The sequence below is a fragment of the Martes martes genome, assembly GCF_963455335.1.
Source record: "Martes martes genome assembly, chromosome: 3".
Lineage (NCBI taxonomy): Eukaryota > Metazoa > Chordata > Mammalia > Carnivora > Mustelidae > Martes > Martes martes.
In genome coordinates this window covers 141,561,861-141,581,854 of record NC_137890.1, presented here as the reverse complement: position 1 = coordinate 141,581,854, position 19,994 = coordinate 141,561,861, and the positions used below count along the sequence as shown (strand labels likewise).

At 43.3% G+C, this 19,994-nt stretch overlaps 1 protein-coding gene across 3 annotated transcripts in view; it reads right to left on the bottom strand.

The window, feature by feature from the left end:
- Positions 1 to 19,477, bottom strand: part of ACVR1 (activin A receptor type 1) — a 126,762-nt gene extending 107,285 nt beyond the window's left edge. For 2 of the 3 annotated variants that reach the window (XM_080797941.1, XM_080797943.1), the window contains exon 1: positions 19,338 to 19,358. The gene's annotated coding sequence lies outside the window, so the exon portion shown is untranslated. Of the gene's footprint in view, positions 1 to 19,337 lie in introns of all 3 variants that reach the window. The other variant, XM_080797940.1, reaches the window with a different exon arrangement.
- Positions 19,478 to 19,994: the final 517 nt, after the last annotated feature.

Sequence of the window (19,994 nt, the reverse complement as noted above, 5' to 3'; positions counted from 1 at the left end):
ATGTAAGGGTTGTGGGCACATTTAAGGCAGGCTAGGCTAAGTTGTGATGTTTAGTAGGTTAGGTGTATTAAATACTTTTCGATTTAGGGTTATCGTCAACTTACAATGAGTTTATCAGTATGTTACCTTATCCTAAGTTGAGAAAGATCTGTACTATCACACTGGGGGGTTAGAATTTAAACATATGAATTTTGGGGGACACACACAATTCAGTCAATTGCATACATGAACAAATAAAATTATTAAAGATTATCTTCAAAACTGCTGCCTGTGAATGTTCCAAAATCCAAATCGAATTAGACTCCTTTCCTACCTAAAATTCCCTAATAGCTAACACAGTTTGGGAGTAAGAGCTGAACTGCTGAGCACAGAATAAGGAGTCCTCACAACGTGGGCCTCACCCACCTCTCCAGCCTTATGCCACATCAATCCCCACACATACCACAAGCTATAAACTAAATTCCCTGTGGTTCCCAGCATGAATGATGAACTTCTTATGCCTTCTACCTTTTCTCTGAATGTTCACCATGTTAGAATACCTGCCCTACACTGTTAGGCTGATTTTTACTTTTTTTTTTTTTTTAAGATTTTATTTATTTGACAGAGAGAGAGAACACAAGCAGGGGGAGCGGGAAAGGGAGAGGGAGAAGCAGACTCCCCACTGAACAGGGAGCCCAAAGTGGGGCTCTATGCCAGGACCTTGGAATCATGACCGGAGCCAAAGGCAGACCCTTAACCAACAGAGCCACCCAGGCACCCCTTCAGTGAACACTTTAAAAATAAGTAAAAATTAGGGGCGCATGGGTGGCTTGGTCAGTTAAGCGTCTACCTTCGGCTCGGGTCATGATCCCAGGGTCCTGGGATGGGATGGAGCCCCACGTGGGGTTCCCTACTCAGTAGGGAGTCTGCTTCCCCATTCCGCCACTGCTCATGCTCTCTCTCTCTCTCTCTCTCTCTCTCTCAATCTTGAATAAATAAAATCTTTTTTAAAAATTAAAATAAATTAAAAAATAAAAATAATAAAGTGTGCACTTAATACCTCCATGGGTCAGAAACTTCCCTACATCCTTCTGCCCAAGACGGGTTAGGTGTCCCTCCTCTGGACCCGCTGTTGTACCTTCCGCACACTTCTGTGATGGACAGCACTTGCCCACCTGCACTGTAACCATGGAGGCATGTGTCTCTCTGACTAAGCTGTGAATTCTCCTGAGGCCAGGAATAGCATCTTTGCTACAAGCACAGGGCCTACCATATCATCTATATTGAATAAAATAATAATAATAATAATTAATTAATTAATTAATGAACAGAAAAAAGCATGAATCAAAACAAACCATAAATAGATCATAAAAGTTTGAAGAAAGAAAGATGATGGAAGCATTTCTTTCTTTTATTATTCCTAACAATTCACATCCACCTTCACAGACATATTTCTAGTCAGGAAATTCACACAACATTTTGGAGATTATCTCAATCACCAGTAAAACGGAACACAAGATAGCAACCACTGGGAGATCAAGAGCAAAGACAGAGGAAAGAAGGATGGCGCTTGGCCGCAGAACTAGCAGACCCAAAATGCACAGCAGAGTGTGTACCCATAAAACACATTTTACACCCCTCCAATGAGTTGACTGCCTTTTCACGTTCCTCATGAAAGCCAATGAGCAACGGATGGGGCCCGCACAAAAGAAAACTCTGTCCCAGACAGCCTTGAAGACGGAGTAAACCTGCTCTGCGGGTGGTCCTGGGGGAGAGGCTTTAGGGAGGTAGAGTCTGTACAAGTCTGAATTAGCCTTGTGGGTCAACGGTCCTTCAGCGGGAGGGGAGCTGAATTAAGTGCAGGGAAATGACTTTATGGTCTGACTCATATTTTGCCTTTTTCTCTTCTCAAAAGAAACAAGCTCCTAATGGCACTTTTTCTGATGACCAAACATTAACTCATCTGCCTAAATTTGCCTCAGTGACTAAAAAGTTCCTCACTTCATACTGAAGCAGTACCTTGAAATTTTAATGTAAATACAAAAAACGGACTCAAAATCTTATTCCTCTTCCTCAATCCATAGCATTCTGAAAAATAATATATTTCAATGTAGTCTGAAATATGGCTTCTTAGACAGGACTATACAAAAAAAATTATACACTACCATCCCTTAGTAGAAGTAGGAAAAAAAAAGTGCCATAATGTGCTTTTGTCCTGTGGCTATAATTAAGGTTGAAAAGACCTTCAGTTTTCTCCTCTAAGACATCATCAGATTAGAATACTTCCGTCTCATCCTCACCTCCCCTCCATAGGCTCCTTTAAAAGTGTCTGACATCCTTCCAGTTCCCCCTAAGCGACTCCTTCCTGCTTTCAACTTTTCATAGCTCACTCAAAACCTCTTTTCTCTCATCCTAAAACTTGCTGATCCCATTTTCTCATTCTCTTTCATCATTCCCTTTCCCGAAACCCTAACATCCTATCTTTAACGATTCACAGGAGGAAAAAAAGGTCATTTAAAAAAAAATTGATAATGGTCCATTGTGATAAAATGGAGAATGTGCAATACAAAACAGCACCTCCCTTATTCAAAGTAACAAGTATTTACTGAGTGCCCACTTCGCGCCCTGCAGAGATTACAAAACAAGATCAGCTTTCCTCAACTGTGAGCTTTGCCAAAGAGGCTGATGTACCCTCACACCCCTCCACGCAGCCCATCGAGGCATCACATATGTAAAGGAGAGCCCCGCTGAAGTCCAGACCGTCTGGGGCCTCTTCCACTGTAGATGACTTCTGGTTTGAAAATAAAAAATGCCAAAACAGAGTGACAAAAACTGTGTATGTATTAAATATTTACAAAACATGCCAGGGGATATTATTGGGCTGGTCTCAAGATAATTGCATGGTTCAGTAATGAGACACAAGTTCAAAGTTGTGCGACCCACGATGCCTTCTTTCAATCCTGTTGTTATAGTTCCGAGGCCCTGTCATTCAGAAGTAATGTCAAGACCCATGTGAGACACCTTGTGAGGGGGAAGCTTGGCCCAACAGGCCTCTTGCCCTCTGCCCTCAAAGAACTTACAAACTAATTGGGGGAAAATTGGGGGGTGAGGGAGCAGGGGACACACTCCACTCCCACCCATTCCTGAATTTGATGGAAGAAATACCATGCCAGGACACCAGGATCCCCTCCTGGACTTGTCACTAAGTCATTAATCACAGGCAAGTCCTCCTCAATATATTAAACCTCAGAGCTTCTACTCTTTTTTTCCCTGTGAAATGGAAGAATACTGTTCTCAGCCCTGCCTTCCGTACAAAGGTTACTCAGAGGCTCACATAAGACAGGGCGTTGCTTTGGCACACTCCAAAGCCATCCACAAATGTGAACTACCTCAGAACAAAGGTGGCATACTGACTCACACGCTGCCTTCTCGTCAACATTTTAAAAAAAAGCGTTTAATGACACTTATAAACATACAAATTCAGAATCTGACATTGTTGTGCCCGGGGAATAGTAAGAGAAGGAGAAAAAAGGTGAGTGGTATGATTTGAAAGTAAAGCAATTTTACGGAGCCCCAGAGAGCTCTGGCAATTTATCTGTGAATATCTGAATATTCGTTATAATCGTTGTTCCTTGTTGAAATAACTTCCATGAGTAACTAGAGGATGACTACTTCCCAAACAAACCCAGATTTATTCCCTAAGGTCCCATCCTATCCCGGGCTTTTTCTTCGGTGACCCCGCTATCATCTTGTTTCCTCCCTCACGCTAAATTTACACAAACATGACTAATGACGTCCTACATTACCGAAACAAACTGCCCTCTTGAGCTCTTATCCGGTTCACAGGGCTACCTTCCTTGGGGTGAGCCGAGGAAGACACACTCTCCTTAGCATCACTCCTACAGGTTGGGCTGTTCCCAGACTCCTCCCTCAGGTCCCTCCCCTGCCCTCACCATGAACCCCAGGTGTAAAGCACCCTCAAGCCTGCTTCCCAGCCAAGCCGATTCTCCACCTGGAACTTCGCTGCCCTCCGTACCTGGAGAGGCTCTCCTCTGTTTCCAGCCCAGCGCTTTTTAACTATGACTCTTTTCTTCTCAACAGTCCACTCATCACCTCCCCCTGGATGTCCCAAGGCTCTGGAACAGGACTTGGAAATTCAGTCCTTCCTGTATTCTCTACTCCTCTCTATTGTGATGGGATCCCTGTCTAGAACCCCTGAAGCCAGAGATCCTCCTCTACCAAAGCACACAGGCCAGATCAGTTTCCACATCTCATCAGCTCAACCCCCTGAAGGGCTCTGAAACCTCCACCGTCTTCTCAAGCCACATTTGTCCCCACTGCATGGCCAGTCTGCTGCTCCCCCAGCCTCCGAACAAATGTTTCCCAAAGTGAGGAACATCTGCTATCCCTCATTCCCCAGCATGATGCTAGATCCAGTTCTTCAACTTTTTTTCTTTATAATGATTAGTGCTTCTATTACAGAAGTTAATTAAATGAAATTAAAATAAATTCTAAAGGTGCATCAATACTGCATTTTCACAGTTATAGTTATTTGGAACGAGTTTTCACACCCCTCATCTGGAGGCCTATAAAAAATTCCACTGTCAGGGTACATCCAGACCAATTAAATCACAACCTGTGGGGTGGGAACGGGCATTGGGTTTGGAAACCCCTCCGGGTGCTTCCAACACACAAACACATTTGGGAATCACTCCATTAGAACGAGCCTGAAACAGGTATTTAAGGTCCAAGGTTGAGCCCATCTAAAGAAAATGAGGCAATCAGTCAAAAGCACAGTAAACAGGTAGGAACGGTACCAAACTCACTTTGCCTATCCAGGACTTGAGCACGGCAAGTCCAGCAGCCTAGGATGGCCCAGAGTCCCAGGCAATCCCAGACAGTTGGTCACCCTACTAATAAGTTAAGGCAATGTCTCAAGTGTGGGAATGAGAGCTAGCATTTCCCAAAAACGTGTTCTCCAAAATGCTCTCCACCCCCCCTGGGGTGTTAATAGCCAGGCAGCTACAAAGGGTTCCACTGAGGTATAACTTGAAAGACCAGGAACATCTGGGAATATCCCAGGGTAAATGATTCAGGTAAGGTGTTCTCCATGCCGGCTTCTCTGAACTTCCAATGTGCCATGAAAACTTACACTGTCTGAGAGAAGAGTATAACATCCTACATTTCTCACTTATTTGAGGACTTCTTTTGTGGTGTACTTTTTTTTTTTTTTTTTTTTTTTTTTGGTTGTGGTGTACTTTTTGATTCCGGTTTCAAGAAACATCGTGTAACAGGCTGCCTCACTTGTACTTCCAGATGATTTGTGGAAAATACGAATCTGATAATGTTACTTCTTCATTATCAAGCCCATGTTTGAAAACTAAAGTCCAGACTCCTTAGCAGGCGGTCTACTTCCCCAGCTCTCCCATCCTTTGCCTCCTCCTCGTGCTGCAGTCCAGGGTTTCTCAAACTTCTAGAAGCATTCAAATCACATGGGCATACTGTTGCAGCACTGACTCTCACTCAGCAGAATTGGGTGGCCCTGAGACTCCCCATCACCAGTGAGGCTCGCGCCCCAAACGGTGCCATTCCTGCTGAACCAACCACCACACTTCTGAGTAGCAGAGCACTGGTCACATTCGGCTCTGAAGGATGCCATTTTTCCTATAAGCCTCTGTACCAAAGGCCCTTTTCCCACCTGCTACCTTCCTCCTCAACCTTCAAGATGCTCAAGAATATCATTCCTCTGGAAAGATGACCTCAGATGCCCTCTCGAACAAAACTGCATATCCTATCTCTATGTTTCGAATTCCATTCTGGTGCTTTGCTCGGCTGTGGCTTGGCGATTGATTCTTCTCCTTCTCTCAGGCTGAGCTCTCCGACAGCCTTTCTGTCTTTATATGCTCAGTGCCCGGCACGTGGTAGCTACTCAACAAATCTACATAAAGGGAAGGAGTAGCCACACAAAGGAGATAATATATGAACTTGGTCTAAGGAGACCTTCTGAAAATGAGGTTGTTATGCAGAATCAAGTGTGTCGGTTTGGAGTTTCGCAGTTGGAGACCTTCAGCAAGAGAGATAAGTAGAAGCTTAGCTAACGTGGCAGAGAATCAATGATAAATGAATATCCTCACCTACTTTTTTTTACACTACACAGAAAAATTAAATTCCCAGTTTTCTTGAAATGAAAACTAAATCCAGATAATCTTCCGATTAACATTTAACAGACTAAAATCACCAGGCACAGTGGGAAATAAAACACCATTTGACCTCTAAATCTGTGTTCATCTACTCTTCAAAGAATCCTTCTGACAATTCTCAGTTTAAACAAATCTTTGTGCAAAGAGTGTTCCAGCAGGTTTAATGTAGTCAAAGCTGTCAAAATCATGGGCAATGTATCATACTTAAGAGAGCATTTGAAAATGCGTCAATAATTATAATTAGACACTTGTACCAGATCTAATATTCTTTCACTACCCTTTAACTTCAACTGATGTAAAATTAAACCCAGTTTCTTAAAAGTGCAACTCTCAGATCATAATTTAATTCTAAAGCAGATATAAAACCTGTCACACTGCAGAGACCCAGTACATTTTACTCAAGAGGAGAAAAGGCCATGGTATTGTAATACATCATTTTAGGGAAGGTGACCACCTTTAATGCTGAAAGGGTAAAATACATTATTGAGGTGACATAATCTTCCAATATTTACTTCACCCATTTGTATTTAAAGATTTTCTCTTCAAAATTATGCACGACCCACAGCTCCAAGACAATAACTGTTAATAGTCCCCTTTACTTCCTACCAGTCTTTTTTTTTTCTATGTCCATATGTCTATAACTACAAGTCTGGAATTGTACTATGTCTTATGTTTACCTACATTTATGGAATTGTATATAATTTATGGGTTTGGAATTGTATGGTTTTTGTGTCCTGCTTTTTCTTTAAAAAAAAAAAAAAGAATGTATTTATTTATTTTAGAGAATGAACAATAAGTGAGGAGGGACAGAGGCAGAGGGAGAAGCAGACTCCCCACTGAGCAAGGAGCCCAATGTGGAGCTCAATCCTAGGACCCCGGGACCACGACCGGAGCCGAGGGCAGACACTCAACCAACTGAACCACCCAGGCACCCCATGTCCTGCTTTTTCTACTTAATATTGTTTTGTATACTCTTCGTGGCCTATTCTATTCATTCTAAAAATGTCTGCATGCCTACTATAGATATAGCAATATACTAAGCACAGGATACACATGCACACTCAGAGTACCAAACAAACACCGTCTCTGTGCTCAGTATTTACCCCAGAGATATGGGTAGTATACATAAGGTAGCATATGTAAGATACAGAAAAGAAGAGGGGTGCCTGTGTGGCTCAGGGTAAGTGTCTGCTCAGCTCAGGTCATTCAGTGGGGAGCCTGTTTTTCCATCTCTGCCCCTTCCCCCATTCGTGTGAGTGCTCTCTCCCTCTCTCAAATAAATAACTAAAATCTCTTAAAAAAAAAAAAAGAAAAAAAAAGATATGGAAAAGAAGAAAGATCTAATTAGATGGAATACCCACCAAAACCTTCTTTTGAGAAGGTTACTTTGAAGGTGAGAGCTGTCCCTGAAAATTCATCTCAGATAATACTTTTGGTGACTATATAATTTTCCATTTTTTTAATAAAAGTGTGTGTGCATATATCATATGCATATATATGTAACATATATAAAGGTTACATATGTAGGTTATTATAGAACATTTAAGTTGTTTCCTTTTTTTTTTTTTTTTTTTTGCTACTCTACAGCTAAGTGAATAAATTTGTATAGTTAAAGAGCTTTAGTAAGTAATTTTTTTTTTCATGAGTAACCAAGGGCTCAAAATCTTTTCCAGGAAAATTACATTTATACTAACAGCCCAAAATTTTTAAGTCTTTGAAATGAAAAATCTTAAGCATGTTGCTTAATTCTGGGGGAGCCAATTTCTAAAGAAGAAAATGCAACATGGGAAAAAAAAAAAAACCATGAATTTTATATTAAATTTTATTTACTTGGGTTTGGATTTTTAAATGCATCTAATTTGGTAACTGCCAGGAAACACAACCATTTTATTAAACTATACCAGCTAAATACCTCAAAATTTCCAATAATCCCCTATTGTATCTTTTTCCTATCATAAAAACTTTGAAAGATCCAAAACAGTCTACTCTAGTATCTCCAAAATCATAAATAAAATTTTGCTGTTTCTTAAAAACTGTCTATCATATGCTTATTGCTTTTTTTAAAAGCTATTACAAAAATAAAACTTTTCCCTAAGTCTAAAAATCCATTGCCTCCATTCTTGATCAATAATAAAAAAGCTGACTATATGAGTTTCTTGGTCACTAAATGCCTACTTACCACTCACCGTATTTTTTTTAAAGATAATCAGCCCTATAAGCTCTGCTTTTAACATAAAGCACAAACCAGACATAGTGCTTTAAAACAATCAAAGTAAACCTGTGGTTAGCAAGGCTTCCAAAGCCCACGGTTCCTCAGACTCAAACTTACACAAGGAAGGAAAAAAAAAAAAATCATCAAGCTCCATTTACTGGAAGTACCAAACAGGAGGGAGACTGAAAGAATCAACAAATTATTAAACTTCTGAAATAGCTGAGTCTCTGCTCTTCCAAACAGATGAGGAAAGAAAAGTACCACAAAGAAAAAAGTTAAGTGACTTTCTTGGGCCACAAAATCGGTTTACACCAGAGAGAACAGACTCCTGCTTCAGTCTCATGGGTTGCTCTGTCATTCCCACCACGCCGCCTTGCTTCACCAACACAACTCAAATATCAAATTCTTGGTACAACCTCTACTGTAATTTTAAATGTAAATACCTTAGATTCAGTAATTCCAGTCCTTGATATTTATACCTCCCCCCAATATACAGGAGACAGATCTCCATACACGTCTACATATAAATCAGTGTGTAGATACATGGTAGCTAGCATATGTAAAGACAGTCACTACAACATTATAACACATAATGTTACCTAAAATAAGTAAAAGACCAATTAAATAAATTATGATACATCTATACTATGGAATTACCTTTCAAAATAATAAGGAAACTGTTCATCCTGATAGGAAACGATTTCCAAGATAAACTAAATGAAAAACGCCAGGTCCAGAACTGAAATATGTGCAATATATTATATTTATAAGAAAAACACATTAGTATATGTTTGTAAATGTAAAAATGACCACTGGAAGGATGTACAATTCGTTTTAATGATGGTTTTTCTCTAGGAAGGGAGAGTAGAAGCCAGAGGACCAAAGTTACCTTTCCTATATACCCTTCCTATACTTCAAATCTTATCATAAGCACATATATCACATAAATATCGTCTCTAAAACATAAACTATCATAAAAAAATCAAAAATATTTGGTTAAGAAAAAAATTATGGGAACCCATACTAATGTACTGTAATAAAATAAAGTCAGGAATTATAAATAAAAACACCAATTTGATTTTTTTTTTTTTTAAGAATCATGTGGCCCAAAAAGGAGACCATAATGTCTGAGACAAAAATATAAGAATAATAGAACACTGTATGTTAACTATACTAGAATTAAAATTAAAAATTTACAAAAAGTATGAGAACAAAAGAAATGCCTTCCTGGAAGATTTTCTTGCTCAATAGCCACATCTGGGAGATTCACTCCACCTGTACCTAGAATGTCCTTAAAACAATACCTTCTGGGATCAAAAGGGAACCAAGTGGGAGAAGGAGAGCACGGAGAAGGACCTGGCTGATTAAGTAACATCGAGTTGGAGGGAATCCTTAACAAACAAGTCAAGATAAGAAGGAGAGGAAAAAAAGAAAAAAAAAAAACAAAAACCCTCATCTGTAATTTAAAAAGGACATTCCATTCTAAACCCGCTAAAAGAATAAATCTCAAAACAAGTCATTTGCTTTTGGCCCTGTTTTCCCCATCTCAGGGCTAGAAAAACCACTTTTTCTGCCACCTTTGATACTTAAAAAAAAAAAAAGTTCCAATTTCTTTCACCTAAATTAGACTCAGTGCAATAGGCATAAACATAGATTATAGGTGTCAGCCATCAAACAGTGCATCTGCCTTTGATTCTATGAGCAGATGTTTATCAGGTCCCATGTTCAAAAGTTGACGACTGTTACAGTATTCCTTTATTAGGATAAACATTTGATTTGTTTGCAAGATAAGGCACTTGAGCCAAAAAAGTCAGTAAGAGACTTTAAGCTGTTTGTAGCTGGTTCATTTTATCATTCAGACCACAGTTCATTTCTTCCTATTTCCAAAAGGGACCTTTCTCCCCCCAGATCCGAATGCCCCAGGATGGCATCCTCTCACACAGATCTAATCCCCACAGCTCCAAACCCTTATCTGCTGGTTCCACTGCTGTGTTTCCAACTCCTCACGAGACTCAAGCAAGCCCTCTTCTAGGCACTTACTCCACCAGAACCTGAACCCCAATACCATGCCCTATTCCCAACCAGCTCCTCTTAACCCTTCATTTTCTTTTAGGATCAGCACCCTTCTCTCAGTCATCCACGTTCCCTAAGTCACATCCTTCTGCCTCCCACTCACCCCTTCCTCTCTTCAAAAAAAATGATTTGCGCACCTTATGGCTCCTCCAGACCAAGGCCAAAACCCTAATTCCCCCTACCCTCATTTCCCTCACCTACTGGGCATCTGCCCTCACCGCTAATCTGTGGCGAAATAGAAGACTATGGATCAGGGACCTCAAAGTCATATGCCATAGGGCCAATCAGTGAGCAGGTCAGAGTGAGCCGGCTAGGAGAATAAAGAATAAAGAGCGAGTGATGCTGGGCCTCGGCGTCTGGGAGGAAACTGGCTGAGCTGGGACTGCGGCAAACCCAAGTGCACACGTCCACTGAGAATCACACAGTAACAAGGAGCTCCGGCAGGTCCCTACAGGAATGTGGGCCTTGGGCTGCCAGGGCTTGCAGTCTTGCAGAAGAACGTGGAAAGCTGAATTTGTTCTGGGAAATATCCCCCTATTTAAATGATGGCAACTATTTCAAAAAGGAAAAAAAAAAAAAAAGTGTTACATACAGTATCAAACGGGACCTAAATCTGAGGTGTGGTCAGCCTGGGGGCCACCAGTTTCCAAACTCTGCTTTAGAGCAAGTGACTTTGGAATGTACAGCCTGAGTTCAAGTTCAGATGTGTGACCTCAGGCATCTTACAGCGTCCCTCTGAGTCTCAGTTTCTCCTTCCATAAAATGGGGATCACAAATGGGAGTTCCTCCTAGCCCGGGTGTGAGTATTAAATGTGAGAATGCAAGCAAGGGGCCTGAGCAGGGCCTCCCTTCCAGATGTTATCTTACTGTTGCTATTTTAGAATCAGGTCTAAAAATCTTTTGCCGGGCATCCAAAGAAAACCATAACTTGGCTCTAAATCCCCCTTTCTAAGCTTTCTTCTGCCGTGTTGCCCCTGATGTACTCCACACAGTCACGTTCCACAAGCCTTTTAACTTCCAGGAGTTACCATATACGCTTGGCAAGAAAAGAATAAACATGGGGGAGGGTGGGCAACACTGCCATAGCACCCGCCCCTCCGCTCAACGTTGGCTTCGGCATTAGTGCAAAACCAAAGCCATGAACCTGCTCTTCCTTCCAGTTATCTCGGGTCACTCTGCCTTGCTGAGAAGCTGCACCTCAAGGCACCGAGTCTGACTCCAGCGGTGACAAACAGGTGCAACTATGTTTTTACACAACGTGGCCCTTAAACCAAAGCCAACTACCTCATAGTTCCTTGCCCCATCCCCTGGCTCTGGCAGATTTCCTCCTCCACAACCTAGACACATACAGACATCTCTGAAAATGATAACATCGGAATGGTACCTTTTTCCAAGGCCAGCCAAACAGTCACTTCCTCAAAGGTGTTGTTTGATCCTTATCCCCCCTGTATCTCGTGACCAAGATACTTGGCCTTCTGCCGTTTACAGTTAGACGTGCAGTTCTTCAGGCCCTTACTCAAGTGCACCTTGAGCTCAACTTAATGTTACTGTCCTTTCCATGCCCAGCCCGAGGTACAGATTCTTGATAAATGCCCAACAGATGAAGGAAGAAGAAGAGGGGAAACGATAAAGAAGCAGCAGCAAGGTAGGAAAGAGTTTCATGATAAGGACAATGACAGCAAGGATGACTGCAGACACTGATTAAGTTCTTACTTACATCTTTGGATGCAAAAAGCTGGTCCCTACTAACCTTGTTTTGTGTTTCAGAACGATAACTGTTATCAAGTCACCCTCCCTACCTCTCTCCTATCCTTCCGGTGCAGGGGACCTAAAGAGGGACTCCTGCTGTCCCCTTATTACCGAGAGTCACCAACCCATTTCAAATATAACCTAAGCAAACAGGGAGTTAAGTGGCTCCTGCCTCTAGTTTAAGTTAATTAGCCCCACCTTTGATGCTGATGAGGCTCAAGATGATGCTGTACTTTGGGAGCTGGTCCAAAGCACATATTAGTCACTTTAATCTGATGTGGAGAAACAAGCAAAGACCCCCTACACAGAGAAAAAAACAATGGGTGGGGGAGTGGGGGGAGAGCAGAAGGGCATGGACCATCTGTAGAATAATTGAGACTCATACAAAAAGAAAAACAAAATTCTCATCCAGATTAGCAAATGTCCAATAAACAAATTAAAGCTGATTTCCATAATATCTAGGTTTTTTTTTTTCATACTGCTGGTTAGAACCCATTAGCAAGTTGTGAAATCAATGTAGTAAATAGAGAACAGGATATTTTTTTAAATTGACTAGAAATTAGGACGCACTGCTGTATTGTTTTGTAAAAATTATAATTCAGCTTTATTTTTAATATGCATGTGTGTATGTGTGTGTACTCAGTCATGATGTAAAATGTATTGCTGCGAGTAAAAAATGTTTTTAAAACACTGAAATAGAACATTTATGTTTATATAATCTCCGAGGACTGAGATTTTCCATTTTTTAACTAGGCCATACTCATAAAGTAAGAGAATATTTGTTCTTGCCACCTGTTGTGCACAACAGTTCAGTTCTCCAAGTTCAAAAAACATTTTAAAAAAAATCACTCGGCACCCTTGTCCCTTACCATTTTCCTTATTCTCTAAAGGAAGATAAAGATCACTCTAGACAACCACCTACACTTTTTCCTCCTACTGGTTGTTCCTACGTATGTTTCTATCTTGTGTAAGTCCCTGACATCAAGTGACAAGTCCAAAAGCTCCAGCTTTCTTAATACTTACAAGTATTAACCTATAACTTAAAGAGAGTGATCCATCAGGCACATGATGTTTTCACAGAGAGTACACGGCCACTCATCAAGAGCTACAATAGCTATTGTAAGGTAAGGGTCCGAACTTGGCTTAAAATATCTCAACTCATCTCCTCTGCACCGGAACACTCTTTCTCAAGTTCTTTCTCAGTATCCACTCTCTTCAAAGTCCAAGTACCACTATACATCTAATACCCAGCTCTAAGACCACTCCTATGTTCCTCTAGCCCCCCCGTACATTTCCCATCAAGCTCAAGGTTATTTTTAGAAGTGCAATTGATAATTCTTCCATAATTGCCTTAAAAAGAAAAATAAAAACGAGAGCAATCTTATTTTCTTTATGTCATAATTTTTTTTTTAAGTAAGCTCTATACCCATGAACTCATGACCCCGAGGATCAAGAGTAGCATACCCTACCAACTCAGCCAGCCAGGCACCCCAAAGTGATCTCATTTTCAACGTCATCCATGCTGCACAGAGGCTACCGAAGACCCCGTGCCTAACTTTCACAGATGAGCAAGGCACCCAACTATCAAGCACTCAAGCAGAAAAGGTCTACATGGCATGCCCACTCAAATCAGCCCTTAAAACCTATCAAAAGAAAATTTCACTCTGGATTCCATCCATTTTCCAAAGAGGTCATCCACATTCCATCTCTCCACAATGAGCACTGCCTACCACACTGTTTTCCCTGTCAACTATTTGTGAACATACGTAACAGGACAAAGTCAGTGTGAAGGAGTCAGTTCACCAACTTGAAAGAGTCCCAGCCACGCACTCAGGATCACAGGACTCAATGCGCTGTAGGATATTAAATATGTGTTGAGATATTCTTCCCAAAGAAGGTTTTGCCCTTAAACCCAAAAACAACAGGAAGCATAAACTGAAAAGAATACAATAAATGTTTGTTGAGTCCACTGTATCACAGTATCAAGCATTAAAGGGGTATCAAAAAAAGTTCCTTCTACCTAGAATGTCTTTCATCCCTGCTTCCCAAACTCATCCTTAAGGACCTCTGTGTCTAGTATCTGCTCCCAGGCTGCCTCCGATTCCCTAGAGTACTGGACTTGTCTGCTTCTCCAACATGCAATCAGCCATTCATTCTCTCGACAATTAAAAAACCATTTGCTGACTGTGTAGTCTGGGCCAGGCATTGTGTTAGGTGCAAAACATATACAAAAGATGAATAAGACACAGTCCTTGCCCTCAAAGAGCCCAATGAGGGAATTTTGAAAGGCTTTGTATCGGTGAAGGAGAATGAATGGTGTCGAGCAAATAAATGGAGGAGTGAATAACCTGAAGTCCTTGTCCTCAAAAAAGATCAGTCAAGTCCCAGAATGAGTAGTAAGGATGATAAATACAAGGAAAATGTCAAAAAGCAAAATCCAGGAAGCATTCCTGCACCGAGATTACTCTGAGCCTCGAGGACTGGCTCTCCCCCAAAAGTGGGGGGGAAGGCAAGGCATAGGGACTGGCTCCAAGGCTCAGCCCCAAGATGAGAAAGAGCTGAACCTATCAGGACACCTGACAGAAGAACTGGCAGAACACATATGCTCAAGGGGACCCTCTGAACTCGCCCCACTGTGCAAAAAACAAACCCCACCTACTGCATGAACCTCCACAAAATCTGGAAAAACTAAAACTCAGAGTCACTCTCCTGGTCACAGAAATAAAGGCCAAGTACCCAGAGCAAACAATGAAGCAACCCGAAGGGCAAAGTGGAATGTTGATCAGAGACTGAAACCCAAAAATCAAACAAATGAGTAGTGGTGGCTCTGGGAAACAAAAGTCTCACGGATCACAGAAGAGTCTTCAGACATATAAACAAGCTCCGATTTCCCAAAACACACATAAGAGCACAGGAATATTATTCGACTGGCCAGTTGGCTTGAATACTGGGGACAGGGAAGTATCTGTTTTAACTTCACAAAGGAAGCTGCTGGGTCTCGTTAGTTAATTTTGGGAGCCTAAGTTCAAACAAAACTACCTCCCATCCGAACCTAAGGCCATAATTTGCCAACCACATCATCTTCATGAAGCTCTTTCAAAAGGAGTCTTTTAAAACGAATGCCCCTTCAACAGACAAATCCTGCTTTGGAACTTCTGATTCTTAAACCAGCACGGCAAGCAAGAGCAGTCTACGGCCAACTGCTAAAAAAAAAGAGGTAAACCTTCCACTTGGTTCTTCTGAGAGCGGGAACTGGCCACAGAAAGAAACACAAAGTTCTCACTCCAAGAGATCAAAGAAGGCATTTTGTACCAGGAAACCGAATTCAAATTCTCATTTCCAGGAATAAAGCCACAGGGCCCAATATTTGCTTGGGAAAATGAAACAGGAGATTATGTGGACTCCGGCTAAAATCTCTGATGGCTTCATCTCCCAGCCTCGCCAGTTTCACGCTGTTAACATTTTGCCCAGGCTTTGCCTTACCTTAAACACTGGTTTGCCAATCTGAACGGTCACACTCACCCACGGGCAAGAATGAAAGCATTGTAACACTTCACGACAGCATTTCTTGCCCCATCCTGAGCACCAGATGCATGCGACAAGGTGCTGTTGACAACTACCAGCTTCGGCTCAGGCCCAGCCTCTGGAAACCACAGTCAGGAGAAACCATGCTGCAACCACTGCTATTATTTTGGTCACAATATTGAAATGAGAGTGGAAGCAGGAGAATACAGACAAGGGGACATACCTCAATCTCATTCAGGTATGACAACAATCAGCTTGCTTTAAAATTGTCACCTGGGGTCTTATCAATCAGCCAAAGCATTTGCCAGCCTACGTCGCACAGGCACCAAGCTGTCTATAGTCATAATAGTGCAATGAAATATCCCCCGACTAGTCATTATGTTAATAGTCATGTGTTTAATTTTCCTTATCTTTTTACAAAAAAATATGTATCATGTATGTAGGTTACAAAGTCTAAAAACAAAATCAGCATCCCTGAACCCACCATTCAACCCAAAAACCCAGACTGTCACCAATGCTAGATCATCTACCTACTTCCTCCACCCTGATCCCCAGGTCCCTGCAACACACACACACACACACACACACACACACACACACACACACCCCAAGTAATCATGGTCCTGAATTTGGGGCTTTATTGTAAGTATAAATGTATCTTTATGATTACCTCCCATTACTAACAAGGGAGTTGGCTTTCCAATTATGGCAGTGATATATTGTTTCCTCTTAAAAGATGACTTCTTTTTAGTTTTTCTAAGGTCAATCATTGCCTTAAAGAAAAATACTAAATAATTAATAGACTGACACTTAGCCATGGTAAACTCATGAAGACGGTGTATGAGGAAATGAAGTATGGCAAACACTGACAAAAGAGGCTGAAAACATGTGTTCCAGAGACTCACAAACTCCTAGCTCAAATCCCCACTCCGCCACTGACTAGCTCTACAACTAGAACAACTCCCTCAATTTCAGAAAGCCTCAATTTCTCATCATAAAAGAGGAACATAATAACAAAACATATGATTGCTGTGAAAATGTCATGAAAAATGCATGTGAAGAGCTGAGCACAGTGCCTAGAACAAAGCCAATGTTCCCCACCCCCCACCCCCGTCACACTGGTCACCAAATTCATTCAAAACACATCAGAGGGTTTTGATACCATTAATAGCTTGCTTCTCCCCAGTTTCTCACAAGTTGTGCATTAGATCCCTTCACATAAAAATAAATCAGGATGCAGGGATCCAACAGCAGAACAAGCACAGAAGATGGTTCCCGGTCCCAGCTCTTCTTTGTCTAATGTACTTTTTGCATGTACACACACACACATACACACACACACATTGATTCCATCTTCACCTCATGACCTTGAGTAACAGGATCATTTTTCAAATGCATTTCTGCCCTGTCCCTTCCTTCCCCAGAAGGCTGGACTACTTGATCCAACCTTACCTAGAAGTCTATCATGATCATCACAGTATTAGTTCTGTGTAATCTAGGGTAAGATAGAGGCAGAGTCTCTATTTACTGATTCAATCACTGTTAGCTGTTCAGTGGACAGATGCAGAAAATTTGGTAAATCGCTACTCTGAAAAAAGTCATTACAATGCTATTAATGGTATTAAGTCCCCACTTCTGAAATTAATTACGTTCCTGAATAAGGCAGACTCCTCCTTCTCTATGCCGCATCCTTAATATTCTTAGAGATAACAGGAAATTTATTCAGATTCAAATGATCACTCTCATCCGAGGTACAAAAGTTGTAAAACTATGACCTAAATCAAGTCTTTACTTAAAACCCACTCTCTCCATTTCCATAAAAATTCACCCAGACCTCGGGAAAAGTAGGAACCCAATCTCCCCCTATCCCAGCCCTTGATTTTTGCTATCTATCCAGAATTTACGGCAACGACATTCTCCACCTTTTGAGTATCATCTGCCACACAGTTCCATGGATTTAAGACCTATACACTTCAGCTTCAAAAGACTTCCGTTTTGTTTTTTTGTTTTGTGTTTCGACTTCCAGGCCAGCAAACAAAAAGGACTGCCTCACACAAAAAAAGTGATTTGGTCTTAGAAGCCAGGTGATCCAAGTCCTGTCCAGGCCTAGGACAACCTCCTGACCCCTGTGTCCCTATCAGTGAAAAGGGTGAGGCCCATATTTCATACTTAAGCATACTGTAAAGCTGGATGGCGAGGCCAGTGTCTGAGGTCAGCACAAGTCTAGTGTCTGCTGGCTGCCCAAGCCCGGGCCCCCAGCCAGCCACCCACCTCCAGAGACAAGTGCCAAGACATACTATAGTGTTTCCATTTAAGGCCTGCCACTTGGATCAGCCCATCTCTGAAATTTCTTAACACCACCTTTCCAGGAAGAATTTTTTTGGGGGAAAAGGGAGGTGGTGTCTATTTTTTGCCACCGCCTTCCCTTGGGCTGTCAGAGCAGTCTGCATCTCTGGGACAGGATTCTTTAAAACCACTGGGTTATATCTAAGTCTCAATTAGAGGGCCTCTTTTCAAAAATATACAAACTATGTATGAGATCAGTCCTTCTTCTCATCACCTAACTCCCATCACTCACACACCCTCTCTCACACACACAACCCTCAAAAAAGAAAGCCCAATAAAATTAACAGATCCATTGATTACTTTGCTACCTCTCTCCAAAAGCCAAATGAAGCACAACTTTTTAACCAAGACTTTTCTTCTGCTACTAAGTGGAATGTTTTATTCCCTTAAGTAGCTTCCTCTACAGCTTTTCTCCCATGCAAGGAACGTTCAAAACTCCAGGGAAAGGAGGCTGGGGGAGGGGGAGAGACATATCTGGCGAAAACTGGACAGACGTAAGCCAGCCTAGAGACCAAAGGAAGTTAGTGAATCCAGCGGCCCCAGAGGCCCACATCTCTCCCCAGCGCGCCCCAGGTTCTAGCCTCGCTGTTTTGGTTACAGTGTTGAAGGAAGGGTTTTAAACTTGGCAAAGTACCGTGCAACATCTGTAACCACATTTGCCTTCTGGGGATCGGGAGATGAATCCCACATTCCTGGCTTTGAAGCTTTTTGAAACTGCAGCTAGGAAGAACGGAGGGCGGGAGGGAGTTGAGCAGAGTTTATTGGCTATCTCTCCAGCAGAAAATTCCTCTTGGAAGAGACGGATATTTTGAGGGTGGGGGTGATGAGCCCATCCCTTTACTCTGTACCAAGCTCAGCTGAGAAGGTGAGCCACGGGCGACCAGATCGATTTACAAGTCAGCGGCGCACACCCTGAAGGAGTTCACTATACACACACACACACACACACACACACACACACAAACACACACATGCTGCAACCCAGAGACACCCCCACCCCCCCACCCCCGCCCCATGCCTCTGTCCTCTCCCATACCCCACTAGCAGTTCAGGCCCAAAGCAAGACAGTTTTGTTCCGCGGCTGCTTCCCCCACCTAGAGTGGATGAAGCTTGGGGGAGAAAGGAATGAAAGCGAGGGGGAGGCACCGCAGACGCCCACCTTCCCACCCCCAATCCCAGCCTCTTCTCCCGCCAGGCGCCCTCCTCCCTGGGTCCTCCCCGCCCCCGCGGCGCGGCGGGCGACCTGCCCTCACCTCTGGTCCCGCCGCGGCCGGGGCTGAGCCGGGGGAGGCGGAGTGCGAGCCAGCCGGGCGCTGCAGGTCGGCGCGGCGCGGCGCGGCGCGGCGCGGGGCGGGGCGGGGCGGTGCAGCCGGCGAGAGAGCCCGGAACTCTGCGGGGCCGAGGGCCGGCGGCCGGCCCCGAGCGGCGGCCGCGGCGGCTGCAGCCGGGCGGTGCGGGCGGCCAGGGGCTCTCCAGCCCTAAGGCCGGCGCGGCTGGCTAAGGAGCAGCCTGGCAGCGGCGGCGACGGCGGCGGCGGCGGCAGCCACCCGGGGGAAAGAGCCGGGGGAGGGAGGGGAGGCGGGGTGAAGAGGAGGAGGAGGAGGAAGGGGAGGAGGGCGGGCGGAATAAACTTCCCGAGGCGCAGCGGCTCGGGCTGGGAGGGCAGCCGCGGGCGGGGCGGGCGGCCCGTGGGGAGGCTCGCCCGAGGGGCGGCGGGGGAGACGGTCACAGAGAGTAGAAAAGTTCCCCCGGCGCGGAGGGGGAGGCTGCGGCGGCGGCGGCGGCGGCTGCAAAGAGCAGGAGCCGGAGCGGGAGGAGCGGGAGGAGGAGGAGAAGGAAGTGGCTGCGGAGCGCTCGGCCAATGAGTGTCTGGAGCTGTGATTAACCAGGCAGCAACACATCATTTCCTC